Source organism: Somniosus microcephalus, chromosome 34, assembly GCF_052327205.1.
Source record: "Somniosus microcephalus isolate GS21.2 chromosome 34, FLI_Smic_1.0, whole genome shotgun sequence".
Taxonomy (NCBI): domain Eukaryota; kingdom Metazoa; phylum Chordata; class Chondrichthyes; order Squaliformes; family Somniosidae; genus Somniosus; species Somniosus microcephalus.
Genome location: NC_141020.1, coordinates 1,405,142 through 1,423,610, shown reverse-complemented (window position 1 = coordinate 1,423,610; position 18,469 = coordinate 1,405,142). Strand labels below are relative to the sequence as shown.

Genomic DNA, 18,469 nt, shown 5'->3' with positions numbered 1-18,469 from the left:
GACCGGCGCGCAAGAACAGTCACTTGGTGATGAGTTACTGGGGCGGGAGGCAGCAGTTGCCCACTGGACCTGTACCCCAACACAAGCCAGAGCTTTCAGGGAAGGAGGGGCGATAAGTGAGCGGGGGCGGGAGGCAATAAAAAGATAGTTTTTTTTATTCGTTCATGGGATGTGGGCGTTGCTGGCAAGGCCAGCATTTATTGCCCATCCCGAATTGCCCTTGAGAAGGTGGTGGTGAGCCGCCTTCTTGAACCGCTGCAATCCGTGTGGTGAAGGTACTCCCACAGTGCTGTTAGGGAGGGAGTTCCAGGATTTTGACCCAGCGACGTTGAAGGATCAGCGATATATTTCCAAGTGTGTGACTTGGAGGGGAACTTGGAGGTGGCGGTGTTCCCATGTGCCTGCTGCCCTTGTCCTTCTAGGTGGAAGAGGTTGCGGGTTTGGGAGGTGCTGCCGAAGAAGCCTTGGCAAGTTGCTGCAGTGCATCTTGTAGATAGTACACACTGCAGCCACGGTACGCCGGTGGTGGAGGGAGTGAATGTTTAAGGTGGTGGATGGGGTGCCAATCAAGCGGGCTGCTTTGTCCTGGACGGTGTCGAGCTTCTTGAGTGTTGGAGCTGCACTCATCCAGGCAAGTGGAGAGTATTCCATCACACTCCTGACTTGTGCCTTGTAGATGGTGGAAAGGCTTTGGAGAGTCAGGAGGTGAGACACTCACCACAGAATACCCAGCCTCTGACCTGCTCTTGTTGCCACAGTATCTATGTGGCTGGTCCAGTTTAGTTTCTGGTCAATGGTGACCCCCAGGATGTTGATGCTGGGGGATTCGGCGATGGTAATGCCGGGGGATTCGGCGATGGTAATGCCGTTGAATGTCAAGGGGCTTGTGTCATGCTTGCCTCAGGTGTCACCGTACTGGGGCCAACTTTGATGTGCAGTCAGTCACTCATTGTGTATCTCGATCAGCTCGTGATATATAACAGTTAATGCGTGTTTGCTAGTGCTGTGTGCAATATTCCTGACATTGCAGAAACAACCCAGACATCTCTGCACTGACAGGCTTTGAGCACTGGGAAATATTGTTCATTTATTTGAGGAATAAATCCACCCACCCAAAATCTTTCTGGTGCTTTGATTTTACAGATCCTGAGCTGAGGAACGAGACAGTCGCCATCTTGAGAATAATTCAATGCAGAGAATATTGGCTTCAGTTTCCATTATCAAGAGATGTTTATATAACAGAACCGAAATCAATATTAAATACATCACTCCACAGTGTCTCACTGCGTGATGTCACCACCCAGAGGCATACAACAGCAACAACCTGCATTTATATAGCGCCTTTAACTGTTAAAATCCTAAAGGCACTTCACGGGAGCGATTATCAGACAAAATTTGTCACCAAACCCACACTGCAAGATGCACTGCAGCAACTCGCCAAGGCTTCTTCGGCAGCACCTCCCAAACCCGCGACCTCTTCCACCTAAAAGGACAAGGGCAGCAGGCGCATGGGAACACCACCACCTCCAAGCTCCCCTCCAAGTCACACACCATCCTGAGTTAGAAATATATCGCCGATCCTTCATCGTCGCTGGGTCAAAATCCTGGAACTCCCTCCCTAACAGCACTGTGGGAGTACCTTCACCACACGGACTGCAGCAGTTCAAGAAGGCGGCTCACCACCACCTTCTCAAGGGCAATTAGGGATGGGCAATAAATGCTGGCCTTACCAGCGATGCCCACATCCTATAAACGAATAAAAAAAAACATAAGGAGATAAGATGTCCTAAAGCTTGGCCAAAGAGGTAGGTTTTAAGGAGCATCTTAAATGAAGAGAGGGTAGAGAGGTGGAGAGGTTTAGGGAGGGAATTCCAGAGCTTAGGGCCCTGGCAGCTGAGGGCACGGCCACCAATAGTGGAGTGAGGAAATTAGTGATGATGAAGGTACTGATATCAGGAAAGCCTCAAGTTCAATCTCCATTGGGTGCTCAGTTAACCAATTTCAAACTGCAGTCAGAGGGGCTACAGTTGACCTCATCTCCCCTGAGATAGGGAGAAGAAGGATCAGCCTAGGATCCTGCTCCTGGTTGCTGTCTTGTCATCCCTGCTGGAAAGTGGTTATCAAGTGAGAAAGGATTGGACTGAACTGGGATACTTCCCGTGGAAGAATCCTCTGCTGTCACTCGCATTCGATGAGTTATGGCATAAATCATCACCGGCGGGAGAAGAGGGAAGATTATTGGAACATTTGTAGGTTGGAGTCTACCACCTTGACAAGCAATTGAAGGGGTCACAGTCTAAGGATAAGGGATAAGCCATTTAGGACAGAGATAAGGAGGAGTTTCTTCACCCAGAGAGTGGTGAACCTGTGGAATTCTCTACCACAGAAGGCAGTAGAGGCCAATTCATTAAATATATTCAAGAAGGAGTTAGATATATTTCTTAAGACTAAAGGGATCAAGGGATATGGGGAGAAGGCAGGGACAGGGTACTGAATTTGGATAATCAGCCATGATCTCATTGAATGGCGGAGCAGGCTCGAGGGGCCGAATGGCCTACTCCTGCTCCTATCTTCTATGTTTCTATGTTTCTATGAAGACAGATCACTCGACCCACAGTCCCTTTAACCAAGGTAGACTGTTGGAGTTTCTTTGTAAAACAGAACTAAAAATTGTTTTAAAATATGTAAATTCTGAAGCTCAACAGGGATAAAACATTTAGGAGGTTAATTAAGCGAAACGTTTGTTTGTCTTGAATAAGGCATGCTAGACTATAACCTCCTCCCATGCTAATTAAATGCCAAGGCCAGAGATCAAGATAATTAATCAGAGAGAAGGAAAAGCTGAATGTCATGAACATCAGAATAGTCAAGGTCGAGGAAGGAAGATTGTCTCTATTACGTTGGCCCCGAGCTCTCCCACAGCTGTATTCTGATGCCTGTGTCCCTCTAGTCCAAACCATCAGATTAAACCGAACACGTATCACTCTTTGGAAACAATTCTTTCTGTTTGAGCCAGACCCCAGTCAGTGATATAGCTGGTAACTTCCACTGTGTAAATTAAATGTCTTTCAGCCCCAACCGCAGAAGAGAATTCCTTCTTTTATTAACTTTATTGCTGCTGTTCTGATCTTTCAGGCTCTCATTCTTTTCTCTTGCTTCTTCCAAGCTTCAAACATTCTTTCATATACGTGCTCGTTCCTCCCTGCCCCCTCACTGCTGAAATCAAGACTCGTGTGTCACATCCTACTCTGTGCCGTTCCTTACCTCCTCCATACTTTGCTTCAAAGTCCAAATTGGTGTCAGCTGAATATTATTCGATTTCTCTATTATGGCCAATTTCTCTGTCCTGGCCAATACTTATCCCTCGAGCATAGCAAAAACAGATTATCTGGTCATTATCTCACTGCTGTTTGTGGGAGCTTGCTGTGCACAAATTGGCTGCCGCGTTTCCCACATTACAACAGTGACTACACTCCAAAAAAAGTACTTCATTGGCTGTAAAGTGCTTTGAGACGTCCGGTGGTTGTGAAAGGCGCTATAGAAATGCAAGTCTTTCTTTCTTCTTTCTTATAGAACAGGTGTTGATTGTCTGTGTTTTGTGCTGTTGTGACACTGAGAACTGTGTATAGCCTTCTTACATTGTAAAGATTCCAAACCTTGTAGCCCATTTCACTGGAGGTGATTGCGAGTGATTCGAGCTGTACAGATGTCATCGATCCGACAGAAACAGAGGGTGCGTGATGGGGAACAAGCGTGATAACTAATTTCACACACGAATCGTGACCCACAAGTGACCATGCCTTACATAAAAGTAAATAGAATTTACACAATAGAAACAGGCCATTCGGCCCGACAGTTCTGCGCTGGTGTTTATGCATCACACGGGCCTCCTCCCACCCTATATCCTCTCACCCTGTCACCATATCCTTCTATTCCTTTCTCCCTCATGCGCTTATCCAGCTTCCCGTTAAAATGTATCAAGGCTGTGCTTCAGAAGCGAGATAAAAACAAGTTTCAGCCGGTTGCTACAGTTTCTTTGCGAGTGTAAGTTTCTACATTCGAGGGATTGATTTAAATTCCTTGTCAGATAATGTTTTGTGAGAAGCTGTGTGACTCCAATGACAGTGAGGAAGCGGTTGTTGGATGTTGGTCAATATCTAACAGGAAGATACTTACTGACTCCGCACAGCTACTGGCTGGTGCCACCTGCAACACACATTTCTAGTGTTTGGGATTTTTATTTCCAGCCACAGAAGGGGGTTTATACACGTCATAACCCTTCAGGGAAGTGCCCTGGCTTTTGCCTGTCACTCACCCAATATATTCTTTATTCTGGCAAGGTTGGTGTTTATTGCCCATCCTAATTCCCTAATGTCCACTAGGAAAGGAAATCTACTGCCCTTACCTGGTCTGGCCTATCTGTGACTCCAGTCCCACACCAACTTAGTTGACCCTTAATTGCCCTCTGAAGTGGCCTAGAAAACCCAGTCAGTTCTTTTTAGGAAAATGTCCCACCACCACTTTCTCAGGGCAACTAGGAATAGATGAGATAGATGGAGAGATAGAGAGAGAGAGATAGAGATAGAGAGATAGATAGAAAGAAAGACTTGCATTTCTATAGCGCCTTTCACGACCTCAGCACGTCCCAAAGCGCTTTACAGCCAATGAAGTACTGTACTGTGAAGTGTAGTCAAGTCACTGTTCCTATATTACAACAGTGACTACACTGAGGCCGTGAAAGGCGCTATATAAATGCAATAGACTATCAGCAATTCAGCGACGAATTATGCCCGACTGTGTTTATAGCCATGGTAACGGTTTTACACAACGCATTACTATTGCGACTTTGGTCCTTTCAGTGCACGCGGGTCACCTACACTCTGGCAAGGTAAATTGCATGACCGCATGTTGCCATGACAATATGCTTCAAGTACAGATTTTAATAGATATGAAACGGAGTTCCCAGATACTGAAGAAAGCAAACCAACAATGATCTGCTGGGCACAGGGTAGAAAGCGGTGATTATACAACTGCACAAGGTCTTGGTGAGGCCAGATTGGAGTGTTCTGTTTATTTTGGCCCCTACTTTAAGAGAGATGTGGTGTTACTGGAGAGGGTTCAGCACCTCAAATTAATACCAGCGGTTAGAGTGCTGAGATACGAGGCTAGAAATGACTGTTGTGTAATGTTATCGTACGAACATTTAACAAACTCCTCTCCCCTCTATTTAAATCATTCAAAATAAACTAACGAATATACGCTTTTATTTGTTCTCGAGATGTGGACAATACTGGCAGAGCAAGTATTTATTGCCCATCTCCATTGCCCTGAGGTAATTCAGTGTCTGCCATGGCTCAGTGGGAAGCACCCTCGCCTCTGAGGTCAGACGGTTGTGGGCTCGAGTCCCACTCCAGAGGTCTAAACACAAAAAACTGAGGGAGTCGTGTTTCGGATGAAACATTAAACCGGCATCCCATCTGTTCTCTCAGGTGGATGTAAAAGATCCCACAGCCACTATTTCGAAGAAGAGCAGGGGAGTTATCCCTGGTATTCTGACCAATATTTATCCCTCAATCAACATCACTAAAACAGATTATCTGGCCATTATTACATTGCTGTTTGTGGGAGCTTGCTGTGCGCAATTTGGCTGCCACATTTCCTGCATTACAACAGTGACTACACTCCAAAAGCACTTCATTGGCTGTAAAGCACTTTGGGATGTCTGATGGTTGTGAAAGATGCTATATAAATGCAAGTCTTACCTTCAATAACACAGTTTAGAACTGGAGTCACGTGTAGACCCAGACCAAACATTGGTAGGAGGGTTCCCTTCCCTGAAGGGCAGTAGTGGCCTACTTACGGTTATGGCCATTCTCTGGCCCCAGCCCACAAATTACCAGATTTATTGGAATCAGTTTCTCAACTGACAGAATGGGATGGCGAACTCAAGCCAGAACGGAAACCCTCTCCCCCTCAAGGCTGTGGGTGCTGGGGTGAATGGACACTCTCAAAACTGAGAACGATCGATTATCATTGGTTGAGGATAGCAACGGATACGGAGCAAAGGCGGTAAAATGGAGCTGAGTCACAGAACAGGACCGAGGGGCTGAACGGCCTCCTGTCCCTATGTTCCTAAAACCTCTGCAGTGCTGATCCAACACCAAAACCACTCGGCTACCATACCCATTGTTAACACAGCAGAGAGCATTAGCAAATACAGCGGAGAGAAGTACTTAATGAATATTTTATATCAGTCTTTACAGTAGAAAACACTAAGAATATCCCAACACTGGACAAACAGGGGGCTAAAGGGGGGGAGGAGCTAAACACGATCAAAATCACTAAGCAAGTGGTACTCGGTAAAATAATGGGACTCAAGGCGGATAAATCACCTGGACCTGATGGCTTACATCCTAGGGTCTTGAGGGAAGTGGCGGTAGGGATTGTGGATGCATTGGTAATAATTTTCCAAAACTCCCTGGACTCGGCAAAGGTCCCGGCAGACTGGAAAACTGCTAATGTAACACCCTTATTTAAAAAGGGCAGTAGACAGAAGGCTGGAAACTATAGACCGGTTAGCCTAACATCTGTGGTAGGTAAAATTTTGGAGTCCATTATTAAGGAGACAGTAACAGGACATTTGGATAATCATAATTTAATAGGACAAAGTCAGCATGGTTTTATGAAGGGGAAGTCATGTTTGACAAATTTGCTGGAGTTCTTTGAGGAAGTAACATATAGGGTGGATAAAGGGGAACCAATGGACGTAGTGTATTTATACTTCCAAAAGGCATTTGACAAGGTGCCACACAAAAGATTATTGCTTAAGATAAAAACTCACGGGATTGGGGGTAATATTCTGGCATGGATAGAGGATTGGCTATCTAACAGAAGGCAGAGAGTTGGGATAAATGGTTCATTCTCAGACTGGCAATCAGTAACTAGTGGTGTTCCGCAGGGGTCAGTGCTGGGTCCCCAACTCTTTACAATCTATATTAACGATTTGGAGGAGGGGACCGAGTGTAACATATCAAAGTTTGCAGATGATACTAAGATGGGGGGGAAAGTAGTGAGTGAGGAGGACATAAAAAACCTGCAAGGGGACATAGACAGGCTAAGTAGGTGGGCAGAGATTTGGCAGATGGAATACAATACTGGAAAGTGTGAGGTTATGCACTTTGGCAGGAAAAATCGTAGAGCAAGTTATTATCTTAATGGCAAGAAACTGGAAAGTACTGAAGTACAAAGGGATCTGGGGGTCCTGGTGCACGAAACTCAAAAGGTTAGTATGCAGGTGCAGCAAGTGATTAAGAAGGCCAATGGAATGTTGGCTTTCATTGCTAGGGGGATAGAATATAAAAATAGGGAGGTATTGCTTCAGTTGTACAAGGTATTGGTGAGATCGCACCTGGAATACTGCGTACAGTTTTGGTGTCCATACTTAAGAAAGGACATACTTGCTCTCGAGTCAGTACAAAGAAGGTTCACTCGGTTAATCCCGGGGATGAGGGGATGGACATATGAGGAGAGGTTGAGTAGATTGGGACTCTACTCATTGGAGTTCAGAAGAATGAGAGGCGATCTTATTGAAACATATAAGATTGTGAAGGGGTTGGATTGGGTGGATGCGGGGAGGATGTTCTCGATGATGGGTGAAACTAGAACTAGGGGGCATAGTCTTAGAATAAGGGGCTGCTCTTTCAAAACTGAGATGAGGAGGAACTACTTCACTTAGAGGGTGGTAGGTCCATGGAATATGCTGCCCCAAAAAGCTGTAGAAGCTACATCATTACATAAATTTAAAACAGAAATAGACAGTTTCCTAGAAGTAAAGGGAATTAAGGGTTACGGGGAGCGGGCAGGAATTTGGACATGAGTCTAGGTTTGGATCGGTCATGGCCCTGTGGGTAGCGGAGCGGGCCCAGGGGCCGTGTAGCCTGATCCTGCTCCTATTTCGTGTGTCTAATTCTGTTAGATTCAGGAGATGGTTCTGTGATAGTGGATTGGTGGTTAGGATCAGATCAGCCATAATCTTATTGAATGGCGGAGCAGGCTCGAGGGGCCGATTGGCCTACTCCTGCTCTTATTTCTTATGTTCTTATGTTCTTAATACAATAGGGAGCACTAGGGAATACAGCGGAGAATATCACAGATTAATATCACGGAGAATCAGCTAATACAGTGGGGAGCACTAGTTAATGTAGCAAGAACACCAGTTTATATAGTGGCGACCACTAATTAATATAGTGCAAAACATTAGTTAAAATCGCAGAGTACTGGTTAACCTAGCGCATTAAGAATTCATATGATAACATTGCCGCCAGTAATTTTTGGAAAAAGATCTTGCATTTACATAGTGCCTTATCACCAATGTTCCCTCTAATTTACTGGGCTGCGTGGCCCAGTCAAATTTCCGCACATGCTCAGTTTCTCCATTGAAAAGCCGGTGAAAGGCGCTATACAAATGCAAGTTTTTCTTTTTATCAAGAGAATATCTACACATACATTTCAATTGATATTCTGGGGCATTGTACTTTAATTTTATAGGACACAGGAATTTATAATGGATAACGCGTGACAGCAGCATGCCAACAGGAAGCGAGGCTTTGTCAACAGGAAGTGCACGTGCAGGTTTCTAATATATATATTTAATAATATGCTTAAAGATGGTTATATAGACCCTGCAGATTTACCGTCCCCCATTTAACGGTGATTCTTTCTTCCTTTCTTGTGTTGCATCCCCAGAAGCCAGCAGTTGCCAGCCTTGGGCAAAACTGTGGCTGCTAAGTGGCAGGTAACATTTGCGTCACACAAGTGCCAGGCAATGACTATCTCCAACAAGCGAGAGTCTAACCACCTCCCCATGACATTCAACGGCATTACCATCGCCAAATCCCCCACCATCAACATCCTGGGGGTCACCATTGACAAGAAACTTAACTGGACCAGCCACATAAATACTGTGGCAACAAGAGCAGGCCAGAGGCTGGGTATTCTGCGGCGAGTGTCTCACCTCCTGACTCCCCAAAGCTTTTCCACCATCTACAAGGCACAAGTAAGGAGTTTGGTGGAATACTCTCCACTTGCCTGGATAAGTGCAGCTCCAACAACACTCAAGAAGCTCAACACCATCCAGGAAAAAGTAGTCCGCTTGATTGGCAGCCTATCCACCACCTTAAACATTCACTCCCTCCACCACCAGACTACCGTGACTGCAGTGTGTACCATCTACAAGATGCACTGCAGCAACTCGTCAAGGCTCCTTCGGCAGCACCTCCCAAACCCACGACCTCTTCCACCTAGAAGGACAAAGGCAGCAGGCGCATGGGAACACCACCACCTCCAAGTTCCCCTCCACGTCACACACCATCCTGACTTGGAAATATATCAACGTTCCTTCATCGTCGCTGGGTCAAAATCCTAGAACTCCCTCCCTAACAGCACTGTGGAAATGCCTTCACCGAACAGACTGCAGCGGTTCAAGAAGGCGCTCACCACCACCTTCTCAAGGGCCAATTAGGGATGGGCAATAAGTGCTGGCCTTGCCAGTGACGCCCAGATTCCATGAGTGACCCTTGGTTCCCCACCATTTTTGGTATGCTTTTATGTGTCTTCTACTGTGAAGACAGATACAAAATATTTGTTTAACATTTCTGCCATTTCCGTATTCCCCATAATAATATCCCCTGTCTCAGCCTCTAAGGGACCAATGCTTACTTTTGCTACTCTTTTCCTTTTTACATACTTGTAGAAACTCTTAGGGCTGGATTTTCATTGAGGAGGCGGGTAGGAGGCGGGACTACAACTTTTGGGGTTGTAGTCCCGCCTCCATCAAGTTCTAGCCAACCCACGCAATTTAGGCTTGATTGACCTTGTTGAGCCCTCCCAGTGAGCTCAGCAGGCCAATTAAGGGCCACCTGGCAACAGGTGACATCACAGATTGAAATTTCATCTGTCAAGACCTTTTGACAGATGAAATATCAGCGTTTCACAGCTGTTTGAAGTTGTCAAACACTGACAACCTGTACTCCAGGTTAATTCCTTCCTCTCAGGATGATTTAGAGATCTCCCCGGAACAGAAAGCAGAGGCTTTTCACAGCTGGCGACCATTGTGCTTTCTGTGCCGGTGAGATGAGGGACTCCCGAGACCTGAAGGAAGGAAGGCTGTAAAGGTAAGTAAAGGTTAGTAGAACTTCTTTAAACACTTTGCACAGACCGAACACACTTACCCCTGCACTCATGCACCCATCACTCACCTGAACAACGGACATCTCGCCCCCTCCAAGCCCTTCATCCCGACGGCCCGCCTCGCTAACTTGGCGTGGTTTGGAGCCGTCGGGAATCCCACATTTCAACAATGAAAATAGGGATTAGGCTAAAAACTGCCCGCTAACTACCTGTTAACAGGCAGTTAATTGGCACTAATCCCCTTCCCGCCTCGGGGAGGCGGCTCCCAGTGCGGGGTGGGTACCCGCCTCCTTTGAAACAGGCATGGAGGCGGGTTGGGGGCGGGACCCCAGATTTCGGGATTTTAAACCCGCACACGCCTCTAATCCCGACTCCAAGGCCCAATGAAAATCCAGCCCTTACAATCTGCTTTTATATTTCTTGCGAGTTTTCTCTCATATTCTACTTTTTCCATTTTGATCAATTTTTTGGTCAACCTTTGCTGGTTTCTGAAACTCTCCCAATCCTCAGGCTTACTATTATTCATTGCAATATTATAAGCTTCTTCTTTCACTCTAATGCTATCCTTAACTTCTTTAGTTAGACATGGTTGGATCACTTTTCCCATGGAGTTTTTGTTTCTCAATGTTGAGAATTTTTTTTGTTGAGAATTATGAAATATTTCTTTAAATGCTAGTCACTGCTTATCTACTGCCATGCCTTTTAATCTATTTTTCCAATCTACCTTAGCCAACTCGTCCCTCATACCTATGTAATTGGCTTTATTTAAGTTTAAGACTCTAGTTTCAGACTTAGGCTTAGGACTTAAGCGGGAGGGGTCAGGTGAGGGGAAATTTAGAAATCTAGAGAGAAAGGTCAAGGCAATAGATCAGTATAGCGATTTGGGTAAAAATAAGCAGCGTGTGACAGGAAGGGACAGAGAGTTTAATGGTAGCAGTGCAGCAGAGAATAAGGTCAAAGCAGGGAATAATGGTAAAAAAATTAAATTAAAGGCTCTTTATCTGAATGCACGAAGCATTCGTAACAAGCTAGATGAACTACTGGCACAAATAGAGATAAATGGGTTTAATCTAATAGCCATTACAGAGACATGGTTGCAAGGTGGCCAAGGTTAGGAACTAAATGTTCCAGGGTGTGATGAAATATTCCATTCATCACTCATCAGTATTTCTCTGCCCGTGACTGTGGTTGGTTTCAGTTTCATTTCCATTGTATTGTACTGTGTGTAGGGCTCCGCCCATACCTGGCTCCTATGTAAGCTGGCCCAGCCTGCAGCACATCCAGTACGGCAGACCTCTGGATGGAAGATACATTCTCCTCTGTGTGTTACCTTCTAAGTCAATAAAAGCCTTGTTTTGTTTCGCTAACATCGAGTCTCGGATTTATTGAGGCACATCAATTTTGTTGACTTAATTTTCAACACAATGGATCAACTCTTGAAACCCGAACGTTTGGATTTGGACCAGCATGCTTCGGACGCATCGGCACGCTTCGGACACTGGTTTATGTGTATGGAATTCTTCCTGGACAATTCCGCAGCCGTCAAAGACGCTACGAGCACTGTGAGTATGAAACACGGAATTCTGCGGAATTGGGTAAGCCACCGGGTTTACCCCCTCATCCAAGACGCCGACACGTACCCGGCCGCCTGCGACATCTTAAAGGCGCATTACCAGCAGCCTACGAATGAGGTGTATGCTAGGCATCTGCTCGCTACTCGCGCACAGCGACCTGGGGAATCGGTGGAGGAGTTCCTAGGCACCCTGAAAACGCTTGGCAAAGACTGCAAGTGCCAAGATGTAAAAGCCGCAGTGTACACTGACGAGCTTGTTCGTGATGCCTTTATCACAGGCCTCAGCTCCACTTACATCCGGCAGAGACTGCTGGAAAAAACGGGATTGGACCTGAAACAGGCTGCGGACACAGCACGATCCCTGGATGTGGCCCAGAGAAACTCGGACGCCTACTCTTCAGCCCGCGCCGTCCACGCCGCCACGTGTGCACCAAGGGCGCCGCCATCTTGGAAGGCATCTTCCCCGCCCGGCAGCCCGACACCGTCGGGGCCCCGCTCTCCCCCCAGAAGCCCTACGGCAGCCGCGACGCGTCGGGGACCCAACTGCTACTTCTGCGGGCAGCCAAAGCACACCAGAAACCTGTGTCCGGCGAAAGGCACCACCTGCTTTAAGTGCGGTAAGAAGGGGCACTTCGGGAAGGTGTGCAGAGGGAACCCCGCCGGAAAACCCGCCACCGCCGCGTGTGCGCCGTGGGAGCGGCCATCTTGGACGCCATCTTGCCCGACCTCGTGGGGTCCGCCATCTTGTGAGCAGACAGCATGGACGCCATCTTGTCTCGATCAGGGCCCTACAGTGGCATCGGTCACAGTGGACCAGACCAGGCCGCACCTGCTATCCAAATCAATGGTGGACATCGAGGTAAACGGGTGCAGGGTTAAATGTTTAATTGACAGTGGAAGCACGGAGAGTTTTATCCACCCTGAACTGGTACAACAACTCTCCCTAAAGGTGGTCCCTACTCGGGGTACCATCTCTATGGCTGATAAAACCCAGACATCGACCATTATGGGTTACTGCACGGTACAATTGTCCGTTAACGGAACTGTATACGATAATTTTAAAGTATTAATCATGAAGAATCTATGTGTGAGCGTGATCTTGGGCCTGGATTTCCAGTGCTACCACCAAAGCATCACGCTCAATTACGGTGGGTCCCAGCCGCCCCTCACAGTGTGCGGTCTGGCTACCCTGAAGGTAAAGCTGCCTTCGCTATTCGCGAACCTTACCCCTAACTGCCGGCCAATAGCGACCAAAAGCAGGAGGTACAGCTGGGAGGACAGGCGGTTTATCGCGACCGAGGTAGACAGGCTCCTGAAAGAGCGCATTATTGAACGCAGCAATAGCCCGTGGCGCGCCCAAGTGGTGGTGGTAAGGGGTAGCGAGAAGAAACGGATGGTGATCGACTATAGCCAAACGATCAACAGGTACACCCAACTAGACGCCTACCCGCTACCCCGCATATCAGAAATGGTGAACCAAATCACCCAATACCGGGTGTTCTCCACCATCGACCTCAAGTCAGCGTACCACCAGCTCCCTATCAGACCAGAGGACTGCCCGTGCACCGCCTTCGAGGCGAACGGACGCCTCTACCAATTCCTCAGAGTCCCCTTTGGGGTGACGAATGGGGTCTCAGTCTTCCAGAGGGAGATGGACCGCATGGTCGATGACCACCACTTGCAGGCAACCTTCCCCTACCTCGACAACGTCACCATCTGCGGTCACAACCAGCAGGATCACGACTCGAACCTCGAGAGGTTCCTGAAAACCGCACAAAAACTCAACCTCACCTACAACGAGGACAAGTGCGTTTACAACACCACGCGCCTCTGCATACTAGGCAGCGTGGTGGAGAATGGGGAAGTCGGACCAGACCCCGACCGATTGCGCCCCCTACGGGAGCTGCCCCTGCCCAACACTCCCAAAGCCCTGAAAAGGTGCCTGGGGTTATTTTCTTATTATTCCCAATGGGTCCCCAACTACTCCGACAAAGCCCGCCCCCTCTTGAAAGCATCCTCTTTTCCGCTCTCTGCTGAGGCCCATGCCGCCTTCAAAAGCATTAAGCAGGATATTGAGCGGGCCACGCTACAGGCAGTGGACGAGAACACCCCCTTTCAAGTGGAAAGTGATGCGTCTGACTTTGCCTTGGCGGCCACCCTCAACCAGGCGGGGCGGCCCGTAGCTTTCTTCTCGAGGACCCTCCAAGGGCCCGAGATCAGACACTCCCCCGTAGAAAAGGAGGCCCAAGCCATCGTGGAGGCAGTGCGCCACTGGCGCCACTACCTAGCCGGCAAACGCTTCACCCTACTTACCGACCAGCGGTCGGTAGCGTTTATGTTCAATAATAAACAGAGGGGGAAGATTAAAAATGATAAGATTCTTAGGTGGCGGATCGAGCTCTCCACCTTCGATTATGACATCATTTACCGGCCAGGGGCCCTTAACGAATCCCCCGACGCCCTCTCACGAGGGATGTGTGCCAGCGCCACCGGGGATCGGCTACAGACCCTCCACAATGACCTCTGCCACCCAGGGGTCACGCGGCTGTTCCACTTCATAAAGTCCCGCAACTTACCCTACTCGATTGAGGAAGTTCGGTCCCTGACCAGGAACTGTCACACTTGCGCTGAGTGCAAGCCTCGGTTCTACCGCCCAGATAGAGCCCACTTAATCAAAGCTACACGGCCCTTTGAGTGGCTCAGCTTAGATTTCAAGGGCCCCCTCCCGTCCGTCGACCGCAATGTTTACTTCCTGAACATTGTGGACGAATACTCTCGTTTCCCATTCACCTTCCCCTGCCCAGACATGACCAGCGCCACGGTCATTAAATGCCTCAACAGCCTGTTCTGCCTGTTCAGTATGCCGAGCTACATCCATACGGATAGGGGGGTGTCCTTCATGAGTGAAGAGCTACGCCAGTACATGCTGTCCAGGGGGATCGCCACGAGCCGTACCACCAGCTACAACCCCCGGGGTAACGGTCAAGTGGAGCGAGAGAACGGGACAGTATGGAAAGCAGTCACTCTAGCTCTAAGGGCCAAAGGCCTCCCTATCTCCCGCTGGCAGGAAGTCCTCCCAGATGTGCTCCATTTGATACGGTCGCTATTGTGTACTGCCACTAATGCCACGCCTCACGAGCGAATGTTTGTCTTTCCCCGGAAATCCACCTCAGGCGTATGCATGCCATCATGGCTCTCCACCCCAGGTCCGGTATTCGTGCGACGGCATGTGAGGGGCCATAAGATGGACCCTCTCGTGGAGTCAGTGCACCTACTCCACGCCAACCCCCAATACGCGTATGTCCGGCACGCCGACGGAAGGGAGGACACCGTGTCCATAAAAGACGTCGCCCCAGCCGGTAACAACAACAACCACGACAACAGCAGCAACAACGACCACAGCAACTCTTACCCACCCACTACTCTTTCATCACCCCCGGAAGAACATCGACCAACGGTACCCCCACCAACTACCCCTTCAACAACCCTGGCGGCACCCCCGGCAGAGACCCAGGAGGCCACCGGGGACACCCAGCCGACACCCACGGCACCACAACAGCCACGTCGGTCGCAGAGGACTATCAAACCCCCGAACAGACTAAATCTATAGAAGGGGTGAATGTGATGAAATATTCCATTCATCACTCATCAGTATTTCTCTGCCTGTGACTGTGGTTGGTTTCAGTTTCATTTCCATTGTATTGTACTGTGTGTAGGGCTCCGCCCATACCTGGCTCCTATGTAAGCTGGCCCAGCCTGCAGCACATCCAGTACGGCAGACCTCTGGATGGAAGATACATTCTCCTCTGTGTGTTACCTTCTAAGTCAATAAAAGCCTTGTTTTGTTTCGCTAACATCGAGTCTCGGATTTATTGAGGCACATCACAGGGTACTCGACATTTCAAAAAGACAGGCAGAATGGAAAAGGAGGGGGAGTAGCCCTGATAATAAAGGATGACGTAAGGACAGTAGTGAGAAAGGATCTCAGCTTGGAAGATCAGGAAGTAGAATCAGTATGGGTGGAGATAAGGAATAACAAGGGGCAGAAAACACTGGTAGGAGTAGTATATAGGCCCCCTAACAGTAGCTATACCGTTGGACAGAATATTAATCAAGAAATAGTAGGAGCTTGCAACAAAGGTAATGTAATAATCTTGGGGGACTTTAATCTTCATATACACTGGACAAATCAAATTGGCAAAGGTAGTCTGGAGGACGAGTTCATGGAATGCATTTGGGACAGTTTCCTAGAACAATGTGTCATGGAACCAACCAGGGAACAGGCTGTTTCAGATCTTGTATTGTGTAATGAGACAGGGTTAATTAGCAATCTCATAGTAAAGGATCCTCTGGGGCAGAGTGATCATAATATGATAGAATTTCACCTTAATTTTGAGAGTGAGAATAAAAAGGAAAAGAGTAGCAAAAGTAAACATTGGTCCCTTAGAGGCTGAGACGGGAGAAATTATTATGGGGAATAAGGAAATGGCAGAAATGTTAAACAAATATTTTGTATCTGTCTTCGCAGTAGAAGACACAAAAAACATACCAAAAATGGTGGGGACCCAAAGGTCCAATGAGGATTGGAAGGTCGCAAATATAACACCGCTATTCAAGAAAGGAGGGAGAGAAAAAACAGGGAATTACAGGCCAGTTAGCCTGACATCAGTCATTGGGAAAATGCTGGAATCCATTGTTAAGGAAGTGGTATCAAGTCACTTAGAAAATCATAACATGATTAGGCAGAGTCAACATGGTTTTATGAAAGGAAAATCGTGTTTGACAAATTTATTAGTGTTTTTTGAAATGTAACTAGCAGGGTAGATAAAGGGGAACCAGTGGATGTAGTATATTTGGATTTCTAAAAGGCATTCGATAAGGTGCCACATAAAAGGTTATTACACAAGATTAGGGTTCATAGGGTTGGGGGTAATATAGTAGCATGGATAGAGAATTGGTTAACGGACAGAAAACAGAGAGTAGGGATAAACGGATCTTTTTCAGGTTGGCAGGCTGTAACTAGTGGGGTGCTGCAAGGATCAGCATTGGGGCCTCAGCTATTTACAATCTATATTAGTGACCTAGATGAAGGGACCGAGTGTAATATATCCACATTTGCTGATGATACAAAACTAGGTGGGACAGTACGCTGTGAGGAGAACAGAGAGTCTGCAAAGGGATATCGATAGACTGAGTGAGTGGGCAGTAAGGTGGCAGATGGAGTATGATGTAGGGAAATGTGAGGTTATTCACTTTGGTAGGAAGAATAGAAAAACAGAATATTTTTTAAATGATGAGAAACTTTCAAATGTTGGTATTCAGAGAGATTTGGGTGTCCTCGTGCAAGAAACACAGAAAGTTAGCATGCAGGTACAGCAAACAATAAGGAAGGCAAATGGCATGTTGGCCTTTATTGCAAGGGGGTTGGAGTATAAGAGTGAGGAAGTCTTGCTACAATTGTACAGGGCCTTGGTGAGACCACACCTGGAGTACTGTGCACAGTTCTGGTCTCCTTATCCAAGGAAGAATATACTTGCCTTGGAGGCGGTGCAATGAAGGTTCACTAGATTGATTCCTGGGATGAGAGGGCTGTCCTATGAGGAGAGGTTGTGTAGAATGGGCCGATACTCTCTGGAGTTTAGAAGAATGAGTGATCTCATTGAAACATACAAGATTCTGAAGGGAATTGACAGGGTAGGTGCTGAGAGGAAGTTTCCCCTGGCTGGAGTGTCTAGAACTAGGGGTCACAGTCTCAGGATAAGGGGTCGGCCATTTGAGGAGGAATTTCTTCACTCAGAGGGCTGTGAATCTTTGGAATTCTCTACCCCAGAGGGTTGCAAATGCTGAGTCTTTGAGTAAGGCTGAGATCGATAGATTTTTGGACTCGAGGGGAATCAAGGGATATGGAGATCAGGCAGGAAAGTGGAGTTGAGGTCGATGATCAGCCATGATCTTATTGAATGGCGGAGCAGGCTCGAGGGGCCGAATGGCCTACTCCTGCTCTTATTTCTTATGAATAAACAAAAGATGGATTTCAATGCAGGCAAGTGTGAGGTCATCCATTTTGGACCCAAAAATGAATAGATCAGAGTATTTTTTAAATGGTGAAAAGCTAGGAACAGTGGCTGTCCAAAGAGCTTAAGGGGGTCAATGTACACAGATCACTAAAATGTCAAGTACCAAAAAAAAATCAAAAAAGCTGTCGCTCTCGAGCAGATCAACCCAATACATCAGCGGGCTGCCACTGACAGTCAGCTGTACACTGAACGCTTATCAAGGCTGCAGGAGGCTTGTCAGTGCAGAGAGGGTTGGCCCGTTCTGCGGTGGTGTGGCTGAGTGCCACTCAATGATACTCTTCCCACAATGAAGCTCCGGGGATTCACAATTTGGGAACATTCTCATCCACCCACGTGCAGAGAGATCTTTTCAACTTCAATCTCCTAAGCCCTCACTGAAGGAAGCATTCTGTGCAAAACTGAGATATTAAATGCTTTTGGCATTGTCCTTTCAATAATGTTCTAATTACCCAGTGCTGCAAGGCAAAGCCAGCGACAACTCAGGTAAAGAAAGCCTGTTCGGGAAGCAAAAATAAATGATACAAAGTTAAAAGGCCTCTTTCCACAATTGGTAATGATTGTACTTGTGCAGAGATAAGCAGCAGGGTGTTCATCCTGCATGTTGGCAGAGGATGAGTCAAGAGGACAGGTG

General features: G+C 47.4%; 1 protein-coding gene across 1 annotated transcript in view; it reads right to left on the bottom strand.

The window, feature by feature from the left end:
* LOC147096637 (leucine-rich repeat and fibronectin type III domain-containing protein 1-like protein) overlaps positions 1–18,469 on the bottom strand; it is a 152,381-nt gene that overhangs the window by 48,093 nt on the left and 85,819 nt on the right. The gene's annotated exons all lie outside the window — the stretch shown is intronic.